Here is a 27,199-nt window from a genome sequence, read left to right on the forward strand (position 1 = left end):
CAGATCCTCTTAGCCAATTTCTTGAACAACAAAAATGTTTTTCAGCCGGTTTACTCATCCTATCTTATTTGATGGAACCAATGAAATTTCTACAATCCGTATATGGCTATCTTTACTCATTACCGAGGCCCAACTAGTTAAGAGCACACCTGTTCCTCAGGGACAAAACCATGATATTTTGCTGAACGCTGTAGTTCTTGGTAGATTTTCACAGTAAACTGCTTTGTTTTGATGGACACAGCAGTCCTTGGTAAAATTCCACAGAACAGTCTGGGCCAGCAGGATTCTTAGCAATATTCAAAAATACTGTAAGTAATACTATAACTTGCTAGAAGTTGGTAAATAAGTTGCTAAGCAGTTTTCTATAAGTAAATAAGTAAATAAGTCTTAAAACAAGTAATCATTTCTTTGTATCAACATGCCCCTAGATGGTTTCTGGCCCAAAGCCTTAAGGAAAAGCATACGAGCAGGCTGTTTCTCAAGAACTCTATCATGCTTTACTGAAGTAGAACTCGATGGACATTTCTTTGTGAAATTGCAATTTTATTGAAAGTGCTCATATGTTGGCCTCGAAACATTTATGTCCAAATTGTAGTGGGGTTTTTTGGAATTTCCAATATATTAAAAGCAAGATTCCCTCACCTCCCTTGGTCTGAAGAATGTTGTATGGCACAGTGACAAAAGAATGGTTGAAAGTAACTAAGTTGAAGTGTTGAAAGGCATGAAGAAGTCTGACATTATTCTTCGCTCACTGCATTCACTGGCTTGGCATCTCAGGTTGGACAAGGCAGACCCCGTTTACTCACACAAAAGGTGGGACTCATAATAGTACCTCAAACAAAGAGTTGAGAGAATTATTTAATTATCGTTACCAAAAGACTTCAAAATCCTTAGCTAGTTAATATTCTACAAGTATCACATTTCCTTCAATAAAGATTGCTTGCCAGCTGGGAGTACCCATTTGGGATTCAGCATTTCCAGTGTTGCACAATGAAGAAGGTATAAAAAGGAAAAAGAAGAAAAATCTTCATAAAGAACATAGTTGTTTTTAAAGATTACATTATGCTTGTGACTGTGTAGATCTACTACACCACTGAGGAATCATTGCAATAATTGTAATACTTTAAAGCAAGGGGCAAACTCAAGTTAAATAGGAATGGTGAAAATAATATTTGTTCCTCGTGTGCTTTAGAAACAGTACTCTAAAATATCTTCCTAATATAAAATTCTTTTCCTTTTCTCCCTTTATCCCCTGTTACAAATTACAGTTGATCTAAATAATGAATGAATGGAGCTGATGTTTCCAATAACAAAAGGAAGCTGGTGAGGTGATAATTGCTTTTGGTTTTGAAGCAGCTCTCACTCAGGATGGTGGGCTGAATGAGTCACGCTGAATTGAGAATAGAGGTAAAAGCTGGGGAACGCACTGAAACACAGGGCAGAAAGCTTTGTGTCTGAAGATAAAGCATCACTCAGCAAAATCAGCTTCATTACGGTCTTAGTTTTGCATTGGTGTTAGGAAGAGAGCAGGGGTGTGAGGAATGGTGGCTTAATCGGGGCTTTGTCCTCTGGTGTAACCTTCAGCCCTAGCCTTTATCTAAATGGCTTGACTCTTCCTTATCCCTCAAGTCTCACTTCTTTTCTTGATTATTGTCTGGGAGCTTATCATCTCCCCTTCCTGGCCTTTCTGTTTTGTCTTGTTTTTCCACTCTCAAGGCCATTTGGTGCACCTCCTCTCTCCATGGTGCCAAGAGGGCTAAAACATTCTCCAGCTATAGTTGAATCTTCCAATTATCCACAAGAAATATCCTACACTACCAGGCCAAAAACTTTAATTGACATAACATAATCCTACATTTTTTCACCATCAGCCACCCACCTGGCAGCTGGTATTAGTACTTCAGAGACAAACATGTAACTGCCATATGAAATGACTTCCTAAGGGCCAAATCCTGCTTGCATTAGTAATGCAAACAGTGCCATTAACTTCACTCTGAATTGATGCTGTTAATTAACATGGTGTTATTTTTCTGTTATTAGTTGTTCTTTTCAAAAGTCATTAAAAATCAGAACACAAACCCAATGTAATAATATTTAATACATGCTACAAATTACTTTAATTATGGAATAGCATTAAAAGGTTGCTAAAAATACATTAAATATTTTCCTCGTGTTATTTTTATAGGTGTGCAATGCTGTGGTTGCCAGAGGGTATTTATACTATTGCAATGGAAGGACAAGGCTTCATGAGACTGTCATACTCTTAAATTGTTCTTGACCCTGTATAAACTTTAAAAAACAGTGACAAAACACAACAAAAACCCAACACACACACCACACACACACCCCACACACCCCCAAACACACACCCCCAAGAGATATTTAACTGAATTTTTAAAATGTTGACAAGGTACTCAATTCCAGTTTTTACCATGTGCTTAAGTTTTATTTTTTGTTGTTGTTTTTTAAATTTTATGGTCACCTTAAACTCTGAAGAGGATTAGGACCTTGTTTTGCTGGGTAAATGATGTTTGTTTGTTCCTGCCACAAGGATCTGGTAATCTGGTAATTCACCTATCTATAAAAATTCACTTTATCTTCAAGGGTCTCAAAGATACTTGAAAATCCTAATGGACTTTAGACTTGCTTCTGTGAGCAGATAATTAATTATATTCATATGTTACATGGAAAGCATTGAAATGTTCATGAGGAAGTTTAGTGACTTACTTAAAGTGTGACAGAAAAAGGGTAAAGCACAGCTCACTGAGGTACATCCATTGGCTATTTTACCTCCTTCTTTTACTAATGTCTGTTGTATTTTGAATACATCAATCTTATGCTGATCTCCACACAAAAAACACTTCAAAAAACTAAAGATGATATTCATCTATCCATCAGGAACACCTGAGTGGGGTTAGCATCTGATGTCAAGAGCATATACATGTTTGTGTGTCTCAGTATTGTACCCAAGCCACAGAATGAAGTCACAAATTAAACGAGAGAGATCAGAGTAAGATATCAGGCTTCTTCTGTCTAAAGATGATCAAAAAAAGAAAGAAGTAAATGCTAACCCTATTGAAAGGAAAGCCTCTAGTATTGTTCTTAAAATGACACTTGGAAAAAAATATCACAAATCTAATAAGCTTGAGAATTAAAGTCAGTGTAGAATAAATGACAAAGGCCATCAAAAGATAAGTCACACAGAACAGAAAAGCCCTAAAACAAGATAATGTTTTTTCTCTCTCTCCTAAATTATTCAAAAATCTACGAAATTAGAAGGTTTAATAAGATAATCTGTTGAGAAGCATCCTCTTTCAGGTCATGTGCAAGAACATTTTTCAATATTTCATAATTTTCTCATTGAATCCTATATAAAAATTAAGTTACCTCATGCCATCTAAAATTATCAAGAGGAAGAAAGCTGATTTTGGTCCAGTTAGGAGCTTCTGCAATCAGGCAAGAACCATGCATACTGAAGAGGAAGTTCAGGAAATCCATTGCAGAAAACCAGCGAACCTTTGCTGGGACCCTCTGGACTTCTGAAAAGACAATGACTTATGCAGGATAGGTGGTCAAAAAAGAGAATCAGATTCATTGACCAACTTCTATGGTGCTGAGCTCAGAGCAGATTTTGAGAGAAATCTCGGGAGCCCTCTGCGGGCCCTCTGTGCATTCTGTTTCTATCTTTAATGTAACCTGTAGTTCAGGCCCAGTTCTGTGACAGCTTTTTCCCAGAAGATCATTTTTTTAATATGTATAATATGCCAAAGGATGGATATCAGCTCCTTACAGAAGGTCTCAGAAGGTCCCCGCAGATTTTGCAATGACCACGCTACGGTGCAGAAAATAATGCAATTGTTCAGGAGAATACCTGTCTCCCTGGCCCAAGACCTCCTCTCTAAGACTTGGAGCCTGATCTGGGCCACAGCCTGAAATGGCAGAGGATCTGTGGGGCTAGGTGCACTGGATGTTTCAGAGCCCTTCTACTCATGGCAAACTCACAGATGCCAATGTTGCAGAACAATGGACACACGCCTATTTTTCACCATTTCCTTTTTATTCTTAATTCTGTTTGAACGTGTCAAATCAAAACTTCAAAAATTTTAACTGAAAGAGAAAGAATCAAAAAGCTGTAAGAAACCAGTTTTCCGCTGGAAATTGTTTTACAACCTGAACTAGAGCTGTCAGTACCATGAACGTACCACTATAAGAGCATGCAGCTCTCTTGTCACATCTGAGAGTATTTGCATGCTCTGATCTCTGCCATATCTGAAAACCTTATTCTCGATCTGGTTTTATTTCACTTCTGTTCTGTAAGAACCACATTTTCTTTCAGCAGAATAGAAGATACTTGTTAGAACATTTTCTAATTCTTTATTTAAAATGGTAAGACATTAAATTCCTCCTTGGATATTAAACATTATTCTCATGGTTACAGATGAGAGATGCACATCTCAAATTTAAGATTAATCCTTTCCTCAGGTGATATATAAAGGGAGATTTCCAAGGTTAACTGTACATCCCATGCATTTTTAGTTGATTACAGTTTTATGAATACAATTCTAAGAGGTGCTTAATTCCCACTGAAACCATCAAAATTTTCCATCTACTGTGCACACCTCACTGTTAAAGAGACTGTTTTTCAGATGGACTCTGCAATCAGAAACAGTAGTTCTCCTGTAGCGAATCTACAAGAACACTCCAGCTTTATAAATTTCCTCCCTTCTTTTCCTCCTGAACCCAGGTGAAAATGAGGGGTTGTTCTATAAATAAGCAAGTGGAGGTTAGTACACCACTAGAAAGCAACAATGAGAGATTTGGTTGATGGTTCTGGTTCACTAAAGTTCTACGGACAACAATAGATAAAGCCCATGTAACTGTTGTCGGATTCTGCTCTTCCAGCTTAATTTCCCACAGTATGTCCCCTCGCAGGTAGGTCAGCCAGCAGTCTTTAGGCATTACAGAGACATTTCCAGGGTGGGAGGTGGAAAATTACACCTTACTCACAGTGGACAGCCACTGTCTGACAGCATCCTTTCAGTTTGAGAGGGGGTGGGGTAGGTGTCTAACTCGTCAAGAGAGAATATATTTTGGCAGATTAGGATTTTGTCTACCCCAGTATGCTCAGAAAAACGGCCAGCAGATGTGTTGAGGGGATTTCAAGCTACATCTTTATCACAGGTTAGTAAAGTGCTGAAGGTAAGTGTAATCTACCTCATGACTCAACAGAGGAATGGTTGGATGAGACAGACTGTAAAGGGGATTTTTTCTTTGAGGGCTCCCACACAGGACCCTACGGTTCTTCCAGACTCCACTATGTCCTCTCCACCATGAAGTGAATAGTGCTTCCAACAGCTAGAATCTTTCCCACAAAAATGGTGTGTTATTTCCTGTTTTCTTTAAGCCCCAAGTCTGTGAGTGCTTATATGAAGTTGCAACCTGTTTCTGGCTGGGATGGCAGCACAGAAGGTTATTCTGGGTAAGACTGCTGACAGCAGAAACTCTCAGTGGTGCTGTGTCCCCCACAAGTAATTTCCTTTTTCCCATTCAAACATCCTTGCCTGCTTGCTCCAATTTTTCCTCCAGCCCTTCTATTTCCCAGGCTGATGTCTGCCCTGGGATCCATGTATAAAGTTCCTGAACTGTATGTAAAGTTATAACATGACATTATAATACAAGAACTTTTGACATACACAGAACTCATTTACATTTACAAGCATGAACCAGAGAATCCCACAAAGCCCAGTGAGCTGCTCTGGAGAAGTAAGTGTTTATGTGTTTATACAGGTGAGGAAACTGGGACAGAAGCTTTCCCAAACCTGATGGAAAGCTTTATCCAAGACCAACCAGTGAGTCAGAGACAGAAAGGAGTTACTGACTCCAGCCATGTGGCCACTGCACCAGTCAACTCTGTTTCAAAATGAATAATTTTTTGGGGTGTGGAATTTAAAATACAATTTCAACAACCATGTCCTCTAGTGCTTTCAAGAGGCAGAGATTTCTGACATTTTCCAGCCTTCAGTAAGTGAAAACATCTCAGGGCTCCCATTTACCTGTACACAGCATTTTTTCCCTCCTTGCCAGCAGGTAGAAGCAGTAACAGAGCCAAGAACGAGCTATTCCTTGTTGAAGTAATTGAGGGCAGCAGGTACAAGAGCCCAGGAGTGTTCAAATGCTAACAAGAGTTTATCGGGAATACATAGAACACATAGCAATTCACAGAAATGTGAGGGTGTCGAGTTCTTGTGAGTATTGTAATATATTATGGGTAGTCTAATGACCTAAATTAAACAATTCTTTCCCTGCATTTGTTAGTTCTGATGAATCATCTTTTTCCAAATTCCAAGCATACACTGGCTTGCAACTGAGATTTATAAGTGGTGCATTCCACAGGCAGTGGGGGACTGGAATTCAGTTCCTATATAACTTCTCTTTTTACTAATGATGTGTGGAAGAGATAGTACACAGACCCAGTGTAGGACATCTAGCTTCCCTTATAGCTTTGAGGCCATCTCGGTTCTAAGTCAGCAGTACCTGAATCTGAATTCTGAACTGTTATTCACACATGTGTACATGTACATGTGTACATGTTCCTATTGCCCTTTTTAGGACACCTGAATGAGTGGGGCTTATAGGACAGTGCTCCTGCTTAAATCTACCGCTTTAGTCAATTCATTCCTCAGCTAAGCAGAGTAATAGAAACATCAGCATGTCCTAACCCAGCTTGTCTGCCAGAGGAAAAAAGGACTGTAAGATATCCACGGAAAATAGGGAGAAATTTACAAAACCTGCTGTTACAAGTTTCAAAACTTAGAGACAATAGGAAAGAGAGAGGTTAAGTACTGTAGTATTCAGCTGCTTATAGCACATTACAACATGATTTAGTGAAGCACTATATTTGTACCATGAAAAAAAATAAAACTGGGGAGCCATTTACATGATACCACCAGATGAGAAGACCCCTGTGTTAGCAGGACTTCTATGACTTCTGTTTCTGGAAGGAACTCACACTTCCTGGAGAGCCAGGGCGCTGCCACTGTCCTCAGTCCATGACAGGGGCTGCTTCTGTGCTGTCTGCAGTACACAGCCTCCGTGGCCACCTGACTTCTGCAGTTGTCAAAGCCAGTGCTGGGTTAACCCAAATTGCTCTCCTAAGGGAAAAGGGCAGGAAAGCCCTGCATTTGAATACACACTTTCCTGTATGCCACTTTATTTTGGGTCTGATCTGACAACCTCCAGCTGTGGCTTTTGTTCTTGCTGTATGGTTATGGGGCTGAAGATGAGCAGACAACAGAGTCCTCCTTACAGTGCTTCCCATGGTCCTTCACAGTAAGGTCTAGGTGTTGCTTACTGACTGTGCAGCTGGATTTTGTAGTCAAAATGAGCTGGAGTAAGCTGAGGCTCCCTTCGGTGAACATGTGACACCGAGGACCAAAGTCTGGGGATGACATTAGGGCTCACTCCAGGAGTCACCTCACTCAAAGTAAGTGGTGTCGTGCAGCCGATTGCTTGCTCAAAGTAATGCAAATAAGCTCTGGCAGGATAAAAAGCTGAACTCAAACCTCTCAAGTTCTGTATTAAAAGTTGTAAACATAAGATAGTTCTTTCTCCTTTAGTCTTGTGAGAAACGCTCAGTTGCCAATTATCAGCAGCTCAGACAGGATGCGGTGTGAAGCACTCACTCTTTATTATGTTCTTGCAAGACCTGGCGCCCCATCAGGTGGATGCACCTACCAGCCATCATGCAATGGTTTATATCCCTTTCTCCCAACCGCAAGTTCCCTCCCCTGATTCCTCACTGGCTGAGTACTACAGGGTGTACAGACTTCCCGAACTGCCTATCGATACGCCCCTTCATGTATGTGTTCATACGTCGCATGTTCATGGAAATGAACCTTGGCTTTCTCCAGGGCGGAGTAGTTAATATGCATGAGCTCATCACGCAAGCGTACCAAGATGGAAAAGTTCGAAATTCAGGTTCCCCAAGTCTTTCGGTATCTGCATCCACCTAAAGCCAGTTCCAAGTACTGGGTCATCACAGTTGACAAAAAGACCACTTGCCTTCTAGCCCTAGGCCAGGGATTTCAATGGTTGTGAATTGCTCTTCTTGATTGCTTTGGTGAATCGCTCCTGCCCTTCCCATCAGGCTTATTATGCAAAAACAACATTCTTTCCCTTACAATTCCCCCCTGTTTTTATTTATACTCTTGTTGCTTTTCGCATATTCTCAGAGTATTGTTCTACGAACATTTTTTGAGTGTTGACAACGTGATTTTACATCTTTTCTCTGATGACAAGTCATCTCTTGCATCTTCGTCTCCCTCTTCCTCTAGTAACAGCATCTTGTCAAGATAGGGGGGGTGGTTCTAGAGGCATCTGTTTTGACAAGGCGGTTTCAATGAGACGCTGGACCAATCCTCGGACGCAAGGGATTATGCAGCATCCTACCGCTGTTAAGACACCTGCTACTACAATCAAACAAGTGAGGACAGATACAGCCATTCCCTTGCATTTCCCAAACCAGGAATCCAACCACCCAGTTAGTGAACTGCCTATTCCTGAATTTTCTGCTAGTTCGTCTATCAAGGTAGTAAGTCTCTGTAATGCTTTGGTGATAGTCCCATCAGGGGCTGTGTTATTTGGGATAAAAGTACAGCATTTGTTCCCCAGCATTACACATACACCTCCTTTCTCAGCTAATATCATATCTAGAGCTATTCTATTTTCCCAAGCCATTCTACTTGTGTCATCTAGTTGCTCGGCAATCCCCTTTAATGCATCTCTGGTATAATTTATAAACCTCTGTTGATTATAATAAATATAATTTATCCAGTCTACTTTCTTATTTATAGTTACCCACCAAAATAAGAAGGACTCAACCCCTGCTGATATTTGATTCCTTGCCTTATGCTCATCTGGGACCCCCCCCCGCCCCGAGGAACCCCAATAGAGTCAATGTATATTCGATCATCAAATGATACTCCTAGGTTCCTCTTTGCTCATCTACCTGATGGCTCTGGTTTTCTTTCAAATGCCAGGGTAAATGGGATGGCCAATTGAACAATTGCACACGTTCCCCTCCAATCTGCTGGTAGAATGGGTCTCAGGGTCTCTCCTCCACAATACCACCACAGATCTGCTCTGGGGATACTTAATGCTGAGTAGTTTCCCACACCATCATTAGTCACATTCAAGGTTTTTGTGCACAAGTTGAATTCTCCTACAAATCTAGTAGCCTTCCCACTCCGTCGTGAGAGACAAGCTGTATGGTTACCGGAGACAGTGGAGAAAGTAGGTGGTATCTTGACATCCTTGTTCTTCCCCAGTCCGCACATGCGCAGTAGAGTCTCCCGAACTTTCCCGGGCTTTCTGGGGTTGCTGGGGCCTTCTGACAGGGTCCCTCCAGTACTTTTCCTTTGCGCAATAGCAGTCCATAGGAGTCTGTGTTTACAGAAAAAGAACTCCGAACCATTTTAACAACAAAACCACAGTAAATCTCCTTTAACTTATGTACATGGCAAAATACCAGCAGCACACCTGCTCCTCACATTAAAGTCACTGTATTTTTAACACGAATCTCCACCATATTCTTCACAATCCCTCGCCTTTTGTTTTATCAAATTGATTCGTGCTTGGGTTTCAAAACGTGCTAGGGTCTGTTGTATGGGATTTGGGTGTTCTGTTTTCTTTATTTTAACCATCATTAGTGGGTGTACCTCTCCTCCTTTGGCCAATTCAGGATCTATTGGTATTGCAGAGATTTGCATCCCTTGAACGACTGAATGAATCAATCTAATAAAACATGGAATCATACATGGTATAAACATTAGGGCAGCAAATGTACACAACAGATAAAATAAAAGCTGTTTTACCCATGGGGCTCCAGGTAACCAGGACCATAGATTGCCATTCCAGCCATTCCATGTTTGCTATCTGTGATGGGGAAGCGGTACAGAGACCCACGGCCAGCTTGATAATCCCAAAGGTCCCCCACAAACCCAGCAGTGACTTAAATTGAAGGTTTTACTTATAGTCTTTGTTAATAAAACAAACTCATTATCTTCAAAGGGGCCATATGAGTTGGTAGCATTTGGACCCTTTTTAGCCATTATGAGGCTAACACACACAGTGAGGAGAAAAAGCCAGTTGCCATAGTGAGGTCCGGTATGGCACATTTTTCTGTTTACCCCTGGACCCATTGGGTTGCTGCCAACGGTCGGGTTTGTGTCTTCTTAACAGCAAAAATGGAGGCCAATCCGGTCTTGCCCTCACTTGGACTTATCCTCAGCTTTTCCCTCACTCCCTTTTACTTTTTTTTCCTTTCTTTCTTATTCTGTTGTTCAACTGATTTATGTTTTTATGCAAAACAGTCTAAAACCAAAAATCATAGATATTACAACTTTTTAACATATGTACATACACACAGGGTTCATGTAGACGATTCAGGATCTCACTACTATTGGTGTCACTCGGTCTGTTTTAATAAGTCCACTCTTATTTTAGCTCCATCGTATTCAAAGCTTCAGATCTCCAGGTGCTGACTCGATCTTCTAATTGGGTTCACCTGTGACTGGTCCTTTCACCCTGGAAGTATGAGTCCAGCCTCTTTCAGCAGTTCTTACAGCTGTCTCCATAGTCAACACCACCAGGAATGGTCCTTCCCATCTAGGAGATAAGCTTTCCTCCTTCCAGGTTTTAATCATTACTTTATCTCCAGGTTGTATTTTGTGTACTGTAAATCCTAAAGGAGTTGTCTGGGCTAATATTCTTTTTATTCTTAATTCTTTTAGGTTTTTCTCAATAGTTTTAATATATTGTTGAATCGTCATGTCTTCTATTAATGGATGCCCTAAAGGCATACCTTGGGAATATGGCATCCCGTATAACATTTCTATCATTAATTTAGGTAACTGTTGTTTCAAGGTCTGATTCATTCACTCTACCCGTCTATAACTTTGTGGATGCCATGGAGTGTGATATTCCCAAGTGATGCCCAGAGCTTCTGTAATTAACTTTATAATTTTTGATGTAAAATGAGTACCCTGATCCGAATCAAATACTTTTACAATTCCAAATCGTGGTATAATTTGTTCCAATAATATTTTAGCTACTGACTGGGCAGTCGCTCTGGTGGTAGGAAAAGCTTCTACCCAGTGAGTTAATTGATCTAATATTACCAGTAAATATTTGCATCTCCTAACTTTCGGTAGTTCTGTGAAATCTATTTGGATCCTTTCATTCATTGCAGAAATTGTTTTGCTGGTAGAAATACATGATGTACTTTCAGTTTTCTCAAACATACTGATTTTAGGGTCACATTCATTAACATTTGTGTCACCAGGTAAAAGATCAGAGTGCCTGCTTTTCATCCATGACGTGCCATTAATGGTATGCACTGAACAGCTATCAAGAACTTTCTTACTGTTTGTGGCTTGAATACTTAACTGGTTTTCATTAATCTCTTTTACACTGTACCCATCACCCAAAATTTTCGTTTCAATTCTGGTCTGGTTTGCAGAGTCCTCTGCAATTCTCCTTGTATCCCTATTGTCTAGAAGGATCCATTTCCCATTCACCACAGTGGTCCCCAACTTTTGAATCTCAGTTAACTCCTGAGGGTTATATATCTTTTCCCCATAATCTCCTTCTTGTTCCATTACATATAAACAACCTTTTGTCTTCAGATAATTCAGTTTGTACTACATCAGGTCTTGTCTTTGTTTGTAATTCTATTACTTCAATGCAATTGTGACTTAATTCACCCCTAGGATCTTCATATAAAAATTGAGCAGGGTTTTAAGCACCGGTTACTCTCAGTTCTAATCCTGGTGCTTCCATTAAGATAGTTTCATATTTCAATAGTCGACTATCAGTGAGCCATTTCTCAGCCTTTTGCTGCAGCACCCCACGCACATCATGAGGGGAAAACACTGTGATAATCGCTCCAAAAGTTACCTTTCGTGCCTCTTCAATCAGTAAGGCTGCTGCCACTAAAGATTGTAAGCATGTTGGCCAGCCCCTGCTGGTTGGTTCTGACCAGTTTTTAGGGCTGTCTCCCTATTCCATCAGGAAGTGTTCCCTCACAGCTTCCATTAATCAAGGTTTCCATATTGTTCTGCTCTCTGGCCCATCGACTATGATCTATTATCCTATTTAATCTTAGTTATCTTTTAACCAATGGGCCTCTAGCCCCCAGCCTGATCTCTAAGTCTTCCATCTTTATCTAAACTAAGTTATACCTTCATTTTTTGAGTGCCTAATTTCTATGTCCTATTTTAAATTCCTAGCTCCTCATCTCATCTCCAGCGTGGGTCCCCCACGGGGTCACAAGTGCTGCCAGCAAACCTGCTCCAGCTTGGGCTCCTGTCTCCATGGGTCCACAGGTTCTGCCAGGAACCTGCTCCAGCATGGGTCCCCCACGGGGTCACAGCCTCCTTTGGGCATTCCCCTCCTCCAGCCGTGGGTCCCCCATGGGGTCACAGCCTCCTTTGGGCATCCCCCTGCTCCAGCGTGGGGGCATCCCCCTGCCCCAGGCTGCAGGTGGGCACCTGCCCCACCGTTACCCTCCGTGAGTGCAGGGCACAGTTGCCTCACCATGGGCTGCCCCACGGGCTGCAGGGGAATCTCTGCTCTGGCACCCGGAGCACCTCCTGCCCCTCCTTCTGCACTGACCTTGGGGTCTGCAGAGCTGTTGCTCTCACATACCCTCACTCATCTCTCTGGCTGCAGTTCTACAGGGGGTTTTTTCCGCTTCTTAAATACATTATCACAGAGGTGCTACCACTGTGTCTCATGGGCTTGGCCTTGGCCAGTGGCGGGTCCATCTTGGAGCCAGGTGGCCTTGGCTTTATCGGACATAGGGGAAGTTTCTGTCGGCTTCTCACAGAAATCACCCCCATAGCCCCTCCACTACCAAAACCTTGCCACCCAGTACACAATTCCCCCCAGGAGTAACAAAGTGACAAACTTTAAAAGGGCAGACTTTAAAACTATGAGGAAAATGGTTAACAGCAGGCTGAAGGGCAAAGCAAAAAACTTTAAAACCACAGAAACAGCCTGGAGGCTATTCAAGAACATTGTGTTAGAGGCACAGATGGTTTGTGTATCACTGAGAACAAAACCAAAGTAAAATGGTGAGAATAAAGCTATGGTTAAGCAGAGAAGTACAGGGCTTTATTGAGGCTAAAAAGGCATCCTTTAAAAGCAGAAGGGCTTCCTGAACAACCTAACCAGATCAGGCCATCACTTGTGTTGGTGAAATGCAAGTCAGTAATGATAAGAGTAGTAAGGAAGTGGTCAGCTAAAAGTAACGAGGATCTGGTGAGTAGAGACATATGTACTTGTAGCACGTGATTCTGGCACATTAAAGTTTGCAACAGAAATGTCTCATTGCCATCTTGAGATTCCCTTGAATTCGCACTCTTCTTTTAAGAAAAGAGTCTGTTATCCAATCAGAGAGATGAAACCAGGCAGAAAACAAAACAAAATTATTCTGCAAAGATGCTGGTGTAGCCTCAAGCTTCTTGCCCTGGCTATCTCCTATCTCCATCTTTACTCTCCGGGCAGGCTCCCCTTGGCTGCTTACATCTCACCTGTTCCGTCCTGCCCAGAGGGCAGACCCTTTTGCTGTAATATATTCTGGGTTTGATTATTCACTGAGAGGTCCAAATTCACCCAGTAACAAACATTTTGGAACAAACTCTACTTTGATATGCTAAATTAATTATTTGCTAAGAACGGTCCCAATCAAAACAAGCGTGTTACCTGAACGTGTCTTTATGCAAGAACTAAATGGCTGAGTACCATAAAGACCTCCAAGGATGCAGAGAAACAATAAAATATAAATTTCAGTAGCAATTTTTTTTTCCATAGAAGACAATAAAGGGTCCTTTCTGTGTCAGGTTAAAGGACCGAGAGAAATGGAAGCTACCAAGGCAGACACTCAGCATTAAATCAAGAAATTCAAGTTTAGCAGTTATTTATTGTTTCTCAATGTAGTAACATAGACAGTATGAGATATAATGACAATTCACTAAGACCCCAAAGTAAATACAGCAAAATAAAATCTGTGGGTAGCAGTGCCTGCGTAGAACCAAATGTTAGAAAAGAAAGTTTAATCTGTAGGCATTTTAGTAATTTGGTTTAATGATTTCAGAAGAGATGGTTTGTTTGAAATGGGCTGGAGATGGGAGAAAAATGAGAAATAAGTGCAAGAAACATCACCTAAACAAAGAGGAGTTGAAGCAACTTTTCTTCTTCTATATCTCTGCCAGGAGATGACAGGAAAGGGAAGAAAAAGGGAGGAAAAGATTATTCTGTAACCATCTCACAGAACACCTCCTGAGATTGTGTTTGTCCTTTCCCAGCACAGTTTTTGAGAGGATATGCCGAGTACTCCCCACCGCTTCAGTCAACAAAGTGTCTTCCAGAGAGCTGGGAACAGTATCTGGAAGGCTGGAGCACAGACTGTGCGTAGGGAAAGAGGGAACTGGGCAGCAAGGCAGTTGGAGGTACAGATCAGCTAAGGAGGGGCTGTGAGAAAGGTTTGGTTTATATGGGCAGAGTTTGGATAAACTTTTACCACTGTTGACCTCCAAAACCTCTGTGTACTTCATTAATCATCCGGTACACAGATGAGAACTGTCAGGACATCTGGTGCCTTTCTGAAGATCTCTGGTGTATAGGGACTTCAGCCTTTAATTTCAAATCACTGTGAACTTTAGAACAAAAGTTGAGACTGAGATTCTGCGTCACTTGCAAAAAGAGAAATTTTACATCTCCAGACATTAGCAAAGGATCTTTTGGGGTTTTGTTTTTTGTTTTCCTAGTTTAAAGGAGAAAATGCATGTCACTAATCAGCCATGGCACGTGCACACACATACACTATTATATGTGAATACTTCTCCAATGCTACTTTATAAGAACCTTGGACACTTCAGTTTGATTAACACTTTGATAAGACATACATTTTCCTTGAAGAAAGCAAGGCCATGGGGATTTGTTAAAAATTCAGAAAAGGAAGATAATGTGAAAAGGTTTAATTCAGTTACAGTAAGCAATAAATTCTACTAATGTAATATGGACACAAAAAAATGTTAGGCCCCTTGAGAAATTAGTATAATTTTGTTTGATCCTGTATGAATGTATATAATTATATTTACGTATCTGTCTGCATGTATATCTACATTTATGAAAATATTGTTATGCATATCCCTGTGTATGAATGCATTTATGCAACAAACCCATGACCATAAATCAGCTCAACAGTATAAAGTGGACTACTGTACATCTTTATTTAAAATATGGAGGATGCCAAGACAGAAAAACACTAAAAAAGAGATACATATAGTTTCTGAAGCTGAAGCATCAGTATGGTTATAATTTTACTGTTTCTTGCTGGAAAAAGGTCATCTTTGGTGAGGTCAGGTTTTTCTTAAGGTCATTTCACATTGAGATAGCTGCCTGCTTTTGACATTTCATCTAGAAGAAGCACAACTGTTCTGACACATGAGATGTCATCTTTTCAAACCCAATGGCTATTTCTATCAGCATCTGTTATTCTTACACAAAAGGGGAATATGCATTGATTGCAAACAAGGCTTCCCATTTTTTGGAGAATATTAATATATGTATATTTTGTATTTAAAGGTACAGCAATATCCATCTGAAATAGAAACAGAAGAAAACACTGATTTATAAAAGACTGAAAAAAATAACACCATGGATGGCATCTTTTACTCTTAAATAGAATTAAATGAATTTAAAGGTGTTAATTGTTGTTGGTAAATTGTCACACTGCTTTCCGTAAAGCAGCAGGGCAGTGCAATTCACTAAGCATTTGTGTAATTACTTTGTGGTATTGGCACAGAAAAAGCACAATAAAAATATTTTTCTTTACATTTTGTGTGAGATTTTTAATTACATAGTCTTTTTCTAAATTTCAGTTCCCTCTAGCGTTGAGTAAGATGGGAAAAATCTGTTGCCATATAAATCCCTCATCATGTACCCCCATATTTTCAAACCCCAGAATTGTTATGTGTTTGTGGCATGACATTTATGTAATTAAAATAAACCATCTCAAAGTAATTCAGACTCACAGGGACAATTTTACTTTTCTGTAAGATAATCCAGGATTCCACTGGCTGAACCCTGGTCTAGTTCAAGGGTGTTACACAGAATTCTTTTCCTGAGGAACAGCACAGGGAAGACCATAACTGCATTCTTGCTCCTCATTTGCAGACAGCTCAATTAAGCCTTGGACAATCCAAAGCAGAAGAATTTAGTTGATCACTCCATAGTTAGGATTCGCTAGCTGAGTGTCGTGACCAGTCACATGGTGTTACATCTGTTCCCATAATGATGGTCTGTTCTCTACAATCGATTGCTTTCTCCCCAAATAAATGCCATTTTATCAGAAAACAGGCTTTGTTTCCTGGTTATATTCATCTGGCAAGTGCTCAAATCTGCTGTTTGTGGATGTTTGTAGGAACATAGCTTTGCTCACATAAGTATTTGAGAACAGCGAATAATAAAGGACATGAACAGACTGAACCCAAACCCTGTTCTCCAATCTAGCAAGCTGTGAGCATTTTTGTACTATCTACTGGCTCACTGATCTCACAGCACCAGTAAACTCTGCATGTTTGAAGTCGATGTGTTTCCCTACTTTCTAAATGTGTCACATTTAACTTCTCTGCAATACAAGGATGCACGGCAGACATTCACAGAGAACTACAGGTGCCGCTTTTCTGGACTGAAGCCCTATGTCCATAGGGCATTGAAGAGGTTAACATCCAGGTGTAGGAGCTTTGTTGTTGGAACATGGTCTGTGTTGCTTCCAGACTTTGGCCTCAGAAAAATGCCTTTAACATATTCTATTAAAGTGTCATAATTAGATTTATTTAATGCACTGGGATACAGAGCATGTCAGCTCTGTGGATGACTGAAAAATACTTCATCAGCTTTTGATGGCTTCACAGGACAGTAGGGCAATCAGCTCCTATTTCCCACTAATGCATCACTGTCTGAAAACTGGACTTAAATGTTCTCAGTTTGTGCATTGACTGATAAAAGGAAAGTGCAAACACTCTCATGTTTTGCAGTGTTGTATCTGATTAGAAAATAAGGCTTGGGGTCTGAATATGCTGAAGCAATGTTAAGGAAACATTAACGCATCCTTAACTCTGCCATTTTGTGCCTAGGGCATTACAGTTATCATATGAAACATGTGGCCTTTTCTTAAATGGGTCCACAAGACTAGCAACCGCTGCATAATGTACAAATAAAAATAATACTGCGGTGTAAGTAGTAGCTCTGATAGTTCTACTTATTCCCATATAAAGCTTGAAATGGCAAGATAGGTAGTTTTCCAAGTTTTATTAACATCATTAGTGCACTGTGGTTGGCCAGACCACGGGCCAGAGAAGTAAAGAAGCACAAAAATTAGCAGCTTGGATTGTGCTAATGTGTGTACAAATCTAAACTTCAAGTATCTCTATTTAAGTAAGTGGTACACATAGAATTTAAAATAAGTAGGAGCAAGATGATAGTATGGTCTATAATGGAAAAGCAAAGTTAAATTCATGCCCTGCAATGATTTGTCACATAGGACAGCCTGAAGCTACTTTCAGCAATCAGACTGTGGCTACATAGAGATAAAAGGGGATTTTGGAGAGCTGTCAGTTGATAGCTAATGAGACTTTCAACTCTGGGCTTACAAATATGGTGAGTCTTTATTATGCTGGTAGGCAACCTAGAAAGTATTAAAGGAAAATTGTGTGACAGGGGCCTACACACGTTTCGCTTAATGGGAACTACTTCACACCAGAACGGACCAAGCTTTCTACAGTGGTCCAGCTTAACATCTCCTTCACACTAGTTTATACAATTGCCTCCTCTGGCAATAATCCCACAGCTTCTGTACTGGAAGCAACTTAAGAGGTCTCAGTCTTCTTTGCACTGTAATAGGATCAGATTGAACGATGAATGTCTGCCTCATCTGAGAAATCCAGCTTTGTTTTTGTAAGGATGAGCCCAATAATGGGTCATACTTTTTCAAGCAGGAATAAAGACCATTCAACATATATGGATGTCATTTTCTTCCAAAAAGAGTTGATTAGATGTTTCACTGGGCAGAAGATGCACATACAAGTTCATTACTGAGGCAGCTGAGCTCACTTTGAAGGGCAATGGGCCCAGTGCTACTTGCTTGTCTTTATTCTCCTGCCCCAACCAGCTAAGACCAAAATGTGAGAAAACAAAAAAGGGTATGTATCTACTTGCATTGATTTGAATAGCAGGATGATAGTTATCTTCAGTCACTGAGGTGGGTGCGAGACTGACACTGAAAGTATTTGAGGAGGAAGTGCTGACTGAGAAAATCACTGCCTACGAGAAGGATTGCTTACTCAGCACATGGAAAACATGCACTCTGTAGGTGGGTATTTAGTAGACTAAGGTAGAGGAAGGAATATGCAGGAGAGTAATTGCAGAAAGATTACATGGAGAAGAGGAAAGAGATATCTGAAGCGACCAAATTTCTCCCGGGAAGAGAACACGATCATTTCTGCCATTGCTGATGCCACTGCATATTGACCTCTGTCTTGCTGGGGCACCACATCGGGGTTTTAAACTTTCCTTACAACCTCCTATTGAAAGGAAGGAACAAAGGAATCATTCTGAACATCTTTCTCATCAGAAGACAGTGATTCAGATTTCTTCTTCTGTTTTCATCCTTTGTTGAGAGAGTTGCCAAGCACCCAACCCTGGCAATAGAAGCTGAAATAAGCAGTATCTTCCTAGATTTGCCATGCTGTGTCAGTACTGAATAACTGAGCCCTGTCAACTACGTGCTGGGTCCGACATTCAGCTAAGCTCCTTTGGAATTTTTATCACTAGTTTTTATGTGGAACTCAGAAGGGCCTTACCCCAGATGAATTGTAAGCTATTGAATTCTGCTTTCTCTAGAGACTCCTGGAAAGCACCCACATCTGGAAGAGTTCTGCCTATAGCAACAAGCATGTGTGATAAGCTGAGGCCGTTCTCAAGGACTATGGTCTACGAGTTGCACTATAATATGTTGTAATTCCTTGGAGTCTCACTGATGATTTACTGGACTAGCACAGTGTAGCACTATTGCTCTGTTCTGAACACTTATTGATACTCCTGCTGATGGCATTAGAAATAGTAGTAAAAATATTTTGGTATCCAAAAGCTTATGCCAGTATTGGATAGTGGTATGAGATCATTCATGCTGTAAAGGCAGCGTATACACTGGTAGTTCTTGTTCCAGCAGTGGACAGAAGGAAGCTGTTACTGCCATCCCCAACTTACGTGCAGGACACAAAAACAATTTACTCAGAACTGAATTCCAGAGCCAATGCATTCCCTAGTATAGTGGTGGTTTATGGGCTAATTTCATCTGTTATCAGCTCCTGATAAACTGATAAAGTTGATAAGCTCAGAATTTTAGTCTTTTTGGCCTGAATGGAATTCACTTCTATGATTCCTCAGTTACTAATGCCTCAGTTCACTGAGATAACAACATACAATAGGAAAATCTCAATGAACGATCCCTTGATTCATTTTGCATGGGTGGGGGAAGAAAGGCTTGGAGGGGAGAGGGGAAGGAATCCCATTTCACTTGGCTGTCATCGAGCTTAGATGCTTCTGGATCTGATGCCTTGTGGCAGGTGCATCCGCCCAGTGAAAACAGAGCTTCCTGGTTGTTGAAACGTGGCAGCTTTTGGCTGTCTTTGTTTTCAGGGTCTCGCGGTAGCTGAGACCTTTGACCAATGGGAGCCGCTATTGACTACAGGTCAGATTCGGCCTGGGTATAAACGGAGTCCCCTGGGGGAGCCATTTTGAGCTCGTCCCCTGGAGCTGCACGCTGCGGTCAGAGGACTCTCCCCTTGGGTCAGGACGCTGCCCAAGGAAACTCCTCGAGGTACTTTGGGTCGGGACGCTGCCCTGAGCAGGTCCTCGAGGTTGAGAGCCCTCACTTTCTAGGTGAGTGATAGAGCGTTCTGGGTTGTCGTTAAACCCTAGGTAGTGAAGTTTTGTTTACGTTTGGGTTTGTCGTTAAACCCCTGGGGTGTGAGGCTTTGTTTTACGTTTCGGGTTCCCGTTAAACCCCAAGAAGTGAAGTTTTCGTTTGGGGTTGTCGTTAAACCCCCGGGGAGTGGGGCTTTGTAAAGTATTTCGGGTTATTGTTAAACCCCAGAAAGTTATTCTGTTCTCCTCTTGTGGACATCCGGATCTGTAATCTACGGAGAGCTGACTGGTGGTTTTATGGAAAAAATAAATCTATTTATTTTTTTAAATTGGTGGTGGGTTGCTTATTTGGAAGCCTCCGTAACATGCCTCCAGTATGTTTCCCATCACAACTGTTTGATATTGCATATTTCCACTACTGCTCAAAAAACCCCCAAGGCTGTTTTTGAAAAAACACAAAATGTCTTTACATGAAGCATTTAGATGATGTCATAGTTTTGAAGTCATTCTAGTATGGAGACACACTGTAGGGTCATAGATGCCTAATTTTTGCCATCCTTCCAGTCCCGTATGTTTTTACAGTCCCTGTGAATGTATTAATCACACACTTGAGGGCACAAAGGCTTTGCATATAGTTTTGCCTAGACAACATTTTAGTAACTTATCAAAATCTAGCCTCTTTTAGGGAAAACAGACTATCTATTATACCTCTTAGGTCAATCACCTCTCCTTCATTTATGTATTCTGATGGTTGCTCCTACAAATGTATATATATTTTTACCTCTCTCTTTCATTACAGCTATGAGAGAGCACCATAACAAACCACCTCTGGCACCCCATCTTCAAGCAGAAGAGAAATGACTATTCTTGAGATTCCACAGCTCCACATTATTAACATTCTGTCCCTGCCCATCTGCACCTAACCTCACCTTATTTCTTAGGTGAAGGCCTCTTTCATCTTTTCATATCTTTTTAAAAGGGAAGAAGAATTAGAAAAAAATACCATATTGCTGATTTTACCTCAGAAGTAGAAAGAGTAATTGTATATTTGCCCCTTTTTAGTGGCTGCTTTTAAAACTATTAAAGTATTCTCCATGGATTAGGCCAAACTATCCTCTGGAGTAAACTTTCTGAGTTCAACAGAGTTGCATGATTTTACAGCATGAACATCTACAATCAATTTGCATGCTATGTACCTGAAAGTATTTTTCTTCTGACTCTGTGCTTCAATATCCTAACACTAAATTGTGGGTACAGGAAGAACAATGAATAATGACCATGACTGTTTAGTGTTATTTATCACTACCAGCACTACTTATTTTTATCCAGCTACACGTCATGCATGAGTGAAAGAAAAAGTACAGACTTATTCCTAAACTGCAGTTATGCTTTATTCAAAATGTTATTCACAGGACATTGATAAACAGTGTGAAAATTCAACATGAAAACAGGACTAAACCCCCAAATCTTAACACAGACAAAATTATGTGTTTAACTGCATCACAAATACAAAGCTATGTCATGTCTATTAAAGAATTTGCACTTGGTCTTAATGTATCCTTTTCATCACTGTTTTAGACTAAAGCCCTCTGAAAAGTACTCTGAGAAATAAAGTTTCCATATGTCATGTTGTTGAAAGAAATACATATCAGACTCAATTTTAAGGAAAAGTACCAATTTCCAATTGTTACAAAAACATTTTTCTGGATACCCTGCCATCATGCCTAATGGCCCTGAATTTCCTCAAGCTTCCTTCATTTTAAAATTCATAGATGTAAGCACTTTTAAAATACATGGAGGAGGTGAGCTTGAAGTTTTTTTCCAGATATTATTTTCCCTGCAATGAATGTATAATAAAATTGTTTATAAGTGTTTTCAGTAACTTTACGTATATTCACAGGAACAATGTAAAAGACTATGCTTTCATCTTAAGGTTTTCTTTAGAGGGGTTTTAAAGTTTAGGTTATCGGACCATCAGAAGACAGGTCCCATAGCAAGAGGTCCAGACACTTTCTTTTCATATCGTATATGTTTTCATTATGGGTGAAAGACAGGCACCTTTATGTTAGGTAGGGTGCATTTTACCTGCTGGTAAGTCCCTTGAAGTTTGTGGCCAGAGGCTGGTTGATTCATTTTACCAGTAATGATGGCTTATTTGTGGTTACTGAATCATGCAAAGAAAGTAATTCTTGCTGGTTTTAACATATTGTTTCGCATGCATGGCATTACCACTGAATTGCATAAACTGTGCTCGTGAATCTACATATACAAGAAGCCTGCCTTTTTTTCAGCTGTAACATAGGAAATTGTTATGCTATAACTGGGTTTGTACTTGTTTGTGGGCCTTCTACCAAGGAGAATTGGGTCCGTGTGCATTCCATAAATAATCCACACTATTATTTTCATTGTATTAATTCAATTTTTTACATACAAAACCAGATTTTAAGAGAACAATTAAATGAGAGATATTATTCTTTAATTTTGATCATATCACAAAATCTCTGATAAAGGTAGCTTGCTTTCTTGCACCCTTCCTTACTTACAAAATGAGTAGACCTTATTCCTGATTTTACAAGGTGTGTGTTTGATCTCATTCCCAGAAAACTGTTGAAATATACATATAATCTGTCCCTTTCTTGGTTACCTCAGCTGATGAACAGAATATGACAGAATAACAAGAAAAAAAATATTTTCTCAAACTTTTTCTTCCAAGATAAAGTTAGGGTAGAGAGCATTTCTTCAGAACAAAGGTATGAAGTACAGAACGATCTTTTTCAGCAGGGACAAACACAGTATCTCGTTATTAGATATAGGATGTATTTAGACAGTTTCAGGGCAAAATGTCCAATATGAATTAGTATTATTATTCTTGGATAAATGGATTTGTAGAGATATTGCACATGAACCATGAAGCGTAGTTTGTGGGGCTTTTTGTTTGTTTATTTGTCACATTTGTTTCCTTCCTGCATAAAGGTAAATTTCCTGCATTTTTTTTTCCTGTGGATGAGAAACTAATGGTCAGCCACTCAGTCCTGAATATATTTCCAGAGAAAGCAGAATATTAAGGTAAATATTCTGGAAAAATAGTTTCTGGAAGCAGTTGGAGACTCTTTTGATTTAATAATATATCACATAACCCTGGGAGAATGGAAATTGCTGTCTCATTTGTGATTTGTTTTTCTTCCTCATTTCTTCCATGGGAAAAGAAGATAAAGAAAAAATTGTTGCTGGGATTTTCTTCACAGTTTTCTTACTGTTCTGTTACTTTACAATAAAACTAAGTAAATAGAGACATTAAAAAGAAGAAGAAAATAATTAACTTTCAAGTTAAAAACAGAAAGAGAGAAAAATGTTATTAACAAAACCAGAGTTTTCAGTTAATCTTGACCATTCTACTGAATTTACAATCAAAGCCATAACGTTTTGTTGTAATTCTAACACAATCCTTTTCCTGATGCTCATTCTCCCAGGGTTATGTTTATGCAGGAAGGAAACAAATGTGACAAATAAACAAACAAACAATTCAGCTCAGAAGACAAAAATATTTTTTTCTAATTTTTCCTATTGATTTCTTTGCTGAATAGATCATATGGAAAGTTTTACAAAACTATTAGGATGTCATTGAAAATGTTAGTGGGAAATTCTGAGTAAGCTCTAGTTTTTAGTGTCTTTTAGATACCAAAGACCACACTTTTATTGTCATTATTAGTTTTTATAAGTGTGCAGAATAGAATACTTTTAATTTGCAACTGTTGCATTTTACTTCATAAGTTGTAGAGCTCTGCTATTTATAAAGTTCAGTCCAGTAAGCAGCAGTGACATAAATATTCAGCATCTGTCACTTTGGGTCCAAACAGGGGTATTTTAATCGGAGTTGCCAGAGCTCAGCAATGCTGGGCAGTTCAAGAAACAACTAAAACAAATTACAAGAATCTGACCCTATTAGTTGTCATTTGCCTACAATTGCAGGAGATATATCTTCAGATGCTTCTTAATGTCTAGACAGCAGCACTGACCACCATTTCTTAACCTTTTTCTTGCAAGTACTTTGCAATCGTTCTTCCTAGATGTTGACCATGCCATCATCAGACATACATATGTCACTTGCAGACAAGATCATTCCAGCACAGGCTTCAGGAAATCACGTATGTATGCATTTCCCAGGAAACAAACCGGTGCAGAATGTACTTGTCAACTTCATTTTGAAGTCATTTTCCTTCAGAGAACAAATTCCATTCTAGGCACAGTTTGACATGAGTTATGGTCAATCAAAATACTTATTGTCAGTAAGCTAGTAAATGAGCATAGCTTTTTAATTTATCTCTACGCTGTTTCTGATTTATTTTTATTATATCTGTGTCACAATTCTTATTTCCAAGTACTCACAGAATAGTTTAAGCAAACAAATTTCAGTCTGTCAATTGCCTGTGAGCTATTCACACTGTCTATTGGCTAATTATTGCTTCTAAACTACGATTACCACTTAAATCATATAATACTGCTTTTTCTCCTTCAAGTCAGTGGAAAGACCACTTCTGAAAAGAGAGGCACTCATTAAAGTGCTTAATGTGAATGAAGAAGATAACTTAAGGCATCATTTTGGAAAATTTAATGTGTGGGTTTTCTTAAAAGCTATGAAGCAGAATTTATTAAAGACACAGCTGGGATGGGACAATGCATTAAAATCTAGTGTAATTAACTTATATAGAATAAATGATTAAATATTAATAAAAGTCCTGACTTTGGCTCCTCTGTTACTACCTTGCTTTGAAAGTACTTACTTTCCATTTTTTCATCAGCCTCTAATCAGTAGTATGGCTGCAGGTATGACAGGCAGTGGTTATAAGCAAGCCACTGCAGTTGTCATCAGCTCCAACTTGGTGTTCCTTCTATCAGGATTTCTTGACTATGCACTGAAAAGATATTTGATTGACAGTAGAATAGAAGATATTTGAAGAAAAAAATTAAACTGAATTCATGTCAGTGGGGAGGGGAACTACCTCATTAACAAAATAATTGAGCTGTTAGTTAATTTTACTTGTTATTTGTAGAAAAGGGCAAAAATCTTCCAAGGAATTCTTCCCTCAAATGATTAAAAGAACAACAAAAGGGTTTGTATCTTAGATGTGGTTAGTAATTATGTTCCTCACACCTTTTTTTCATATCATACAAGGCAGATGTAAAAAAAAAAATAAATACTGGTGATTTACAGAACACTGTGACAGCTTTTCCTGATCAGCTTTTCTCTGCCCCTCTCTCAGTCTTATTAGAAGCAATTTCTGCTAATTGATACTTAATACCTTTGTTAAAAGCAGCTACTTGTGTATCAACACTTCCAGTCTGATAAAATAAATATATTTTATTATTAGTGTAAGTAATGCATAAAATTAAGAGTAAAAATACTGTGCAATATAAATTTTACATTTATTATTGTCTCTTTTTTTATGGTACTCTACATTCTTTTTCTCCCTCTAAATCCGGAAAGATGTGTAATAAATAACTGTTAAATCAATATAGTAAGTATATTAACATTTAAACATCATTAGGCATTGGACATGAGCGTAGAAGGATGGCACAGAACACATCAGTTCAAGCAGTGCAGTGAACTTTGCCTCCTTTTTCCAGTTAATTTCAGTAAAACTTAAATTTGCCATTAAAAATAAATTTTAATTCCCTGTGTATGAAATCTCCATTTAAAAAAAAGCATTTTTGTCTTTATGTTACATTAAAAGAAATTGGTGATTTCTTCAAAGTAATAGACCTTTGGCCATGTGAACACGGGCAAAGGAGTGCTATCTGAATATTACTATCCACAACACACTGCTGGAAAATTAGCCCAGAGCTTCCCTTCAACCTTATTCTTTCCCTTATATCCATCTCCGTTCAAGGCTCAATGAAATCAGTCATACATCGATATGGCTGAAGCAAAGAATACCATTTTATTTACATAACATGACCTTATTGCAGGATTTCAGTGATGAACAACTGTCAGACTGTTGAATGAAGACAGAAGAACAACTGACTCATGCTTTCAGGATTTGTTCTTATCTAATATCTTATTTTGATATCCTTTCAGCAAAGAGAAACCCTTCATGTAGGGACAGGCTTGAGATCAACTAACGTCTTATTGTAACAAAGCAGAGGAGTTTAGATACCCATTGCTATGTATATGCAACAGAGATGTAAGGAAGGGGTGTGCTGGAGGAACTACAGCCCCAGTGAAGCCTGTCCTGTCTCATGGGACTGCGCGGTCGCTCAAGCCACACAGCATTGCAGCTTCACTCCTCTCTGACAGCCAATGCACTGGCCAGTTTGGTCCCTGACAAAAGCCCTTCTGTCCTTGGTATGTTAAGACACTACTAGCCTCCTTCTAGGTAAGAACCGCCATACGGCAGGAATCTCACTGAAATGCTGAGAACTGAACCTGGGCCATACCAAAAAAGGTCTGAACAAGCATTTACAAGTTCCTGGCATGAAGCTTTATTTGAACAACCCACCGCATCCTGAATCCTCTTTGGTTTCCATATAGTCTCAAGCTGCAGCAAAGGAGAGAACATTTCAGTTTCCAAGAGTCAAACAGTGGGTAACAACATCGAGGTCTGCTTTGGAGGAAGTTTTTTCAAGTGCTGGCAGGGAAAGAGAAAAGAAGTTGCTTATCTAAGCCTCAGCATCCTGGAGAGTTTGAGAACTAAAATGATTTTTCAGTTCCATGTACAAATGGACATCAGGATTTCTGAACTAGGCATGTCAGCCTAAACTTAAACAATTGTTCTGTTCTTGCCCCTCTACTCAGTTTTCGTCATCTTAGTCCTGCAAAAAACGATCATCAGTCTATTCACTATGTTCTGAGTATCAATGTCACATAGACATGGTGTCACCCATTCTGCAGCCATAGCAAAACAGGCTTGATAGACACAGGGTCAGAGAACATCAATATGCAGAAGATATACAAGCCTGTGTCTTCTTTCTTGCCCAAAGAAATTCATTCATCTGAATCTCACTGAAGAATTCTATTGGATCACATAGGCTTCTTGACATATAAAATGATCGACACTTTGCTTGCATTTACCTGTACTTGCCATGCAGAAATGGGAAGAAATGGGATGATTGTTTTTGTCTCTCCTAACACCAGAATAAGTACTATGGCTTGATTTCAAAAGAACAATATACCTCGCCACAGCATGTAAACAGGATTAATATTACGTAG

This window comes from Strix uralensis, chromosome 30 (genome assembly GCF_047716275.1).
Source record: "Strix uralensis isolate ZFMK-TIS-50842 chromosome 30, bStrUra1, whole genome shotgun sequence".
In the NCBI taxonomy this organism is placed as follows: Eukaryota; Metazoa; Chordata; class Aves; order Strigiformes; family Strigidae; genus Strix; species Strix uralensis.